We start from the raw sequence: 7,385 nt of genomic DNA, 5'->3' as shown, positions 1-7,385 counted from the left end.
AATTTGATGAAGTCTAGTGTAAGTTAGGCTAGGGCAAAGCGGGAGCGCAATAAAAGCTCGCTCTCTCGCTCTTGGCGAATTCGCTTTGCCGCCTTGCCACCGTAGGTACGATAGGCTTAAAAGAAATGGTTTGAATATAGGGGGTCGACAAAATCTATTGAAAACGAACGCACGCACTTATTATTTTTTCGTCGTAAAATACATTAATTTGCAGCCACCCAAAGCTTTCGGTATTTCATATTTAGAAAAACTATTCTAAAATTTCAATATTGGCAATATAATTAATATAAACATATAATATATACAACTGAATATATTTTATTTTACAATTATGATTTTATAAAAACATATTTTGTTTGGTAAATTGGCAATATATATATATTTTTGTTAACGGTAGAAACATACAATAATGATCCTTCCGCAGGTTCACCTACGGAAACCTTGTTACGACTTTTACTTCCTCTAAATAATCAAGTTCGGTCAACTTTTGCGAAACAACCATAACACGCAAGGCGTCACAGTGATCACGTCCGGAGACCTCACTAAATAATTCAATCGGTAGTAGCGACGGGCGGTGTGTACAAAGGGCAGGGACGTAATCAATGCGAGTTAATGACTCACACTTACTGGAAATTCCAAGTTCATGTGAACAGTTTCAGTTCACAATCCCAAGCATGAAAGTGGTTCAGCGGTTTACCCGGACCTCTCGGTCTAGGAAATACACGTTGATACTTTCATTGTAGCGCGCGTGCAGCCCAGGACATCTAAGGGCATCACAGACCTGTTATTGCTCAATCTCATTATTGCTAGACGCAATTTGTCCATTTAAGAAGCTAGTGTTCTTATAATGGGACAAACCGACAGGTACGGCTCCACTTATATAAACACATTCAAACACAATAAACATTTTACTGCCACCATGAATGAAGGCTATATAATCCATAATCCTGAAGATTTCTATTTAATATATTTGAGTCTCGTTCGTTATCGGAATTAACCAGACAAATCACTCCACGAACTAAGAACGGCCATTCACCACCACCCATAGGTTCGAGAAAGAGCTATCAATCTGTCTTACACACTTATGTTCGGACCTGGTAACACGGCCCACAATAACACTCGATGAAGACCACTAATGCAGGTTCTTAAATAGGAGGAATATATAAAAAAATACAAGTACTTAATTATATATAAGAACTCCACCGGTAATATGCTTACATACACGCCTGCTGCCTTCCTTAGATGTGGTAGCCGTTTCTCAGGCTTCCTCTCCGGAATCGAACCCTGATTCCCCGTTACCCGTTGCAACCATGGTAGTCCTAGATACTACCATCAAATGTTGATAGGGCAGACATTTGAAAGATCTGTCGTCGGTACAAGACCATACGATCTGCATGCTATCTAGAGTTCTACCAATGTAATGCTCTTGCGAACGCTTGGTTTTAGCCTAATAAAAGCACACGTCCCATAAGGTCCGTGTTTTAATTGCATGTATTGTATTAGCTCTAAATTACCACAGTTATCCAAGTAACTGTTAACGATCTAAGGAACCATAACTGATATAATGAGCCTTTTGCGGTTTCACTTTTAATTCGTGTGTACAAGCATATAACTACTGGCAGGATCAACAAGAATAATGTTTTCGTTTCGTGCGCATACGCTCACATGTGTAAATATTTGACAACTCAATAATACTTTTGAATAAAAAAAAAATAAATAAATATTTTTTATCAACAGTTTATGAGAATTTGTTAAACGATTGTGGCCATTTTTATATAGCATTCACATTCGCCATTTTTCTCTATATAAATATAAATATATATATTTTATTATATAAATACATACATTTTTTTTCGTTCAAAAATATTTTTTTATTTGCACTTAATATATTATCACACGTATATAGGCTTAAACCAATATAAATTGTGTAATAAATAAATATGTATTTTGACAACAAATTTAAAATTTATCCAATTTCGTATGCGTTTTTTGTGATATACATTAAATAAAACCAAACACATGAGTTCATGTGGAATGGAATTTATATATTTTGGCAATATTTGAATTGCATATAAATCGCTTTGATTATATGCTGGTACATTGTTGATATGGTACTCATACAATATTTAATCATATAAGACCATTTCCAGAAATTCACGATAATAATTCGAAACAGAAATGATATATACTAATTGGTACATATCTTGGTTAGTTTCACTATATTATCTTTATTAAGAGCAATTTGAAAACAAATATCTCCTATTAAACACTACTTTGAGTATAATGACAACATATAATAATATCATATAACCTCGTTTAAGATAAGCATCTCCCCAACTCAATTTGACACAATTTGCTCCGCCACATTTTGGCCGGAGCATTTGGTGGTGAAGGAGTTTAAGGCTAAGAAGAAGAATAGGCCCCCCATATCCCTTACAAATCTTTCCAGTGTGCCACCCTCAACCTCAACTTCCTCTTCCTCAACTTCCCGTCTTGCTTCCACTTTTCCAAAAAACTAACTTCTCTTTTAGTAACCTATCAGAATGTAAGAGGCTTGCGTAGTAAGCTCAGCATTCTTTTCCGGGATAGTGTTGCATTTGCTTCCCACGTTATTGTGTTTACTGAAACCTGGTTAAAGCCGGACACTCTTAGTTCCGAGGTTTTGGCAGGTCGGTACACAACTTTTAGAAAGGACCGTTCGTCTCGACGTGCAGGGGGGGTTCTAATTGCAGTGGACTCTTACTTCACGTCAGAACACTTCACACTCCAAGTTCAACAGGAACTGGAATTCCTGTGTGTAAAACTGATTCTTCCCGCTTTCGCTATATTCATTACTTGCTCGTATATCCCACCTTCTTCGGATATTTCAATTTATGAGCAGCACTTGTCCGCTTTAACCGCTGTTTCTTCCTCGCTATCTGATAAAGATCGTATGATAGTTCTTGGTGACTTCAACTTGCCAGGAACTGTTTGGTCTTCGGTAAACGAGTCTAGTATCCTAGTGCCTATGTCACGACATGACTTTGTTGACGGCTTGCTTGACCTGTCCATGTCTCAAGTCAATCATGTGAAAAATTCCTTGGGTCGATTGCTTGAGCTGTGCTTTGTATCGGATCCGACCATAGTGTTGTTAACCCGAGCCCTTCCGCTCACTATACCTGAAGACGCCTACCACCCTACTTTCGAGGTGTCGCTAGATATAGGACCAACTGTATTGGATCGGTCGAGTAGGCACCTGAACGTGTCCGCTGCTTTCGTAAAGCCGAGTTTGCGAAGATTAATAACCTCATTAGGGATTTTGATTGGTCCGCTTTGTACTTGTGCACTGATGTCATAAAAGGCACAAACATTTTTTACAATGCCCTTGGCACATTTTTTGATTCTTGTGTCCCGCTTTCTTGTCCGACTAGATCTGGAAAACCCCCTTGGTTTACCAAAGAGTTGTCCAGTCTAAAAAACTTAAAATCAAGACTTTATAAAAAATTTCAAGAAGTGGGTTCTCCTACTTCTCACTCTCGCTATGTAATGGCTCGGTCAAACTTTTCAGTTCTCAATGCTCGATGCAGAATACGTTTTTCTCAGGACCCTAAACAGTTTTACTGCTTCGTAAACAGTAAGCGTAGAACATCCGCACACCCATCCTCGCTATCACTTTGTAATACGTCGGCAAATAATGATCAGGCAATTGCAGATCTTTTTGCCGCCTTATAAGTCCTACATAGCGTTATTTGTCTGTTTTGCGTCTAAGGCGGTTCATGTAGAAATTGTCCCCGAATTGACGACTAATTCCTTCTTGTTGGCATTCCAAAGGTTCGTCGGTCGTCGAGGATGTCCGCAACGCGTGAACTGCGACAACGCGACCAATTTCGTCGCAGCAAGTCGCCACTTCGGCGAGCTGCGGAGGAAGATAGAGGCGGAAGCGGACGCGATACGCGAATTCGCGTCAAGAAGCGGGTGTGAGTTTGCCTTGATACCGCCTCGAGCACCGCACATGGGCGGACTTTGGGAGGCCGGTGTGAAGTCTGCCAAGGGCCTACTCCTACGGGCAGTCGGAAGCGCTCACCTCACCGCAGAGGAGCTGGAGACCGTGCTCAACTCGCGCCCGCTAGGACCCCTAAGCCCAGACCCAAGCGACGGAGACGGCTTGAAGCCTTCCAGGCCTTCAACGGGGCCGGTGTAGCGCCATTTGGCTTATAATTTGTATTAGAATAAGATTAGGATCGAATTTGATGAAGTCTAGTGTAAGTTAGGCTAGGGCAAAGCGGGAGCGCAATAAAAGCTCGCTCTCTCGCTCTTGGCGAATTCGCTTTGCCGCTTTGCCACCGTAGGTACGATAGGCTTAAAAGAAATGGTTTGAATATAGGGGGTCGACAAAATCTATTGAAAACGAACGCACGCACTTATTATTTTTTCGTCGTAAAATACATTAATTTGCAGCCACCCAAAGCTTTCGGTATTTCATATTTAGAAAAACTATTCTAAAATTTCAATATTGGCAATATAATTAATATAAACATATAATATATACAACTGAATATATTTTATTTTACAATTATGATTTTATAAAAACATATTTTGTTTGGTAAATTGGCAATATATATATATTTTTGTTAACGGTAGAAACATACAATAATGATCCTTCCGCAGGTTCACCTACGGAAACCTTGTTACGACTTTTACTTCCTCTAAATAATCAAATTCGGTCAACTTTTGCGAAACAACCATAACACGCAAGGCGTCACAGTGATCACGTCCGGAGACCTCACTAAATAATTCAATCGGTAGTAGCGACGGGCGGTATGTACAAAGGGCAGGGACGTAATCAATGCGAGTTATTGACTCACACTTACTGGGAATTCCAAGTTCATGTGAACAGTTTCAGTTCACAATCCCAAGCATGAAAGTGGTTCAGCGGTTTACCCGGACCTCTCGGTCTAGGAAATACACGTTGATACTTTCATTGTAGCGCGCGTGCAGCCCAGGACATCTAAGGGCATCACAGACCTGTTATTGCTCAATCTCATTATTGCTAGACGCAATTTGTCCATTTAAGAAGCTAGTGTTCTTATAATGGGACAAACCGACAGGTACGGCTCCACTTATATAAACACATTCAAACACAATAAACATTTTACTGCCACCATGAATGAAGGCTATATAATCCATAATCCTGAAGATTTCTATTTAATATATTTGAGTCTCGTTCGTTATCGGAATTAACCAGACAAATCACTCCACGAACTAAGAACGGCCATGCACCACCACCCTTAGGTTCGAGAAAGAGCTATCAATCTGTCTTACACACTTATGTTCGGACCTGGTAAGTTTTCCCGTGTTGAGTCAAATTAAGCCGCAGGCTCCACTCCTGGTGGTGCCCTTCCCTCAATTCCTGTAAGTTTCAGCTTTGCAACCATACTTCCCCCGGAGCTTTGGTTTCCCGGGGAGCTACTGAGAGAGCCATAAAAGTAGCTACACCCAATTGCTAGCTGGCATCGTTTATGGTTAGAACTAGGGCGGTATCTGATCGCCTTCGAACCTCTAACTTTCGTTCTTGATTAATGAAAACATCTTTGGCAAATGCCTCGCTTAAGTTAGTCTTACGACAGTCCAAGAATTTCACCTCTCGCGTCGTAATACTAATGCCCCCAAACTGCTTCTATTAATCATTACCTCTTGATCTGAAAACCAATGAAAGCAGAACAGAGGTCTTATTTCATTATCCCATGCACAGAATATTCAGGCATTTGAAGCCTGCTTTAAGCACTCTAATTTGTTCAAAGTAATTGTACCGGCCCACAATAACACTCGATGAAGAGCACTAATGCAGGTTTTTAAATAGGAGGAATATATAAAAAAATACAAGTACTTAATTATATATAAGAACTCCTCCGGTAATATGCTTACATACACGCTTGCTGCCTTCCTTAGATGTGGTAGCCGTTTCTCAGGCTTCCTCTCCGGAATCGAACCCTGATTCCCCGTTACCCGTTGCAACCATGGTAGTCCTAGATACTACCATCAAAAGTTGATAGGGCAGACATTTGAAAGATCTGTCGTCGGTACAAGACCATACGATCTGCATGCTATCTAGAGTTCAACCAATGTAATGCTCTTGCGAACGCTTGGTTTTAGCCTAATAAAAGCACACGTCCCATAAGGTCCGTGTTTTAATTGCATGTATTGTATTAGCTCTGAATTACCACAGTTATCCAAGTAACTGTTAACGATCTAAGGAACCATAACTGATATAATGAGCCTTTTGCGGTTTCACTTTTAATTCGTGTGTATAAGCATATAACTACTGGCAGGATCAACAAGAATAATGTTTTCGTTTCGTGCGCATACGCTCACATGTGTAAATATTTGACAACTCAATAATACTTTTAAGTAAAAAAAAAAATAAATAAATATTTTTATCAACAGTTTATGAGAATTTGTTAAACGATTGTGGCCATTTTTATATTAGCATTCACATTCGCCATTTTTCTCTATATAAATATATGTAAGAAGGAGTGGTCCAGCTGGCCTATTGAGGGGGCAGCGGAGATAAGCAACAGCAGTAGTAACAGCAGCAGATCAACAGCGGACAGGGAAGAAGAGGAACCGAGCGAAGCAGTGAAAGGGAGAGAACAGCAGCATACGGACGTGACTCAAGCAGCAGCAGAAAATCATGCAGCAAAACGCGAACGAGGAAGCGCTGAGGTCAACACTCCTAGAAGAAAACACACAGACGCTCCAACAGCTGGTTCAACTGCTCTCGATGAAAATAAATGCTGATGAAATTGACAAGAAAAATGATGCAAAGCTGGTAGTGGAAAATTTTGCCAAAATTATTCCAGAATTCAACGGAGAAAATATGTCGGTACAGCAGTGGTTTATTAACTTCGAGCTAAACGCTGAAGCATACGGACTAAATGACAAACAAAAATACGTGCAAGCCCGAGCAAAAATGAGAGGTACAGCCGCTCTTTTCCTCGAGTCCACAGCAGTGTATGAGTACGGACAATTGCGTCACCAACTTTTACAGGAGTTTGAGTGTGAGCGTTTATGCAGTGCGCAAATTCACAATCAATTGTCTATGCGAGTGAAGATTGCCGGCGAAAGTTTTCACGAATATATACTACAGATGAAACGCATTGCTGCACGTGGGACAACAGACACGGAGTCGGTGATTCGATACATCGTCGACGGACTCAATTTAAAAACGGATTATAAGAACACCTTGTATGGATGCAGCTCATACAAGCAGCTGCGAGAGAAGTACGAAATCTACGAAAGAACGCTCGCGGTTGATGGGGGCTTGGCCCCGAAACAAAAAGACTCACAGCCGTTCGGAAAGAAGTCCAATTTTACCAAATATGAAAGGAAGCAACACTGCTACAATT

General features: G+C 40.4%; 1 long non-coding RNA gene across 1 annotated transcript; it reads right to left on the bottom strand.

The window, feature by feature from the left end:
- Nucleotides 1–960: 960 nt before the first annotated feature.
- On the bottom strand, nucleotides 961–5,403 carry LOC117189947. The gene is made up of 2 exons (XR_004473612.1): nucleotides 5,318–5,403; nucleotides 961–1,094 (listed from the first exon to the last, which is right to left on the bottom strand). It is a non-coding gene; the product is annotated as an uncharacterized LOC117189947 (long non-coding RNA).
- Between the last annotated feature and the right edge of the window lie 1,982 nt (nucleotides 5,404–7,385).

The sequence above is a fragment of the Drosophila miranda genome, assembly GCF_003369915.1.
Source record: "Drosophila miranda strain MSH22 chromosome Y unlocalized genomic scaffold, D.miranda_PacBio2.1 Contig_Y1_pilon, whole genome shotgun sequence".
NCBI lineage: Eukaryota > Metazoa > Arthropoda > Insecta > Diptera > Drosophilidae > Drosophila > Drosophila miranda.
Note: the sequence above shows the minus strand (reverse complement) of the source record. Positions and strands in the feature narration are given on the sequence as shown.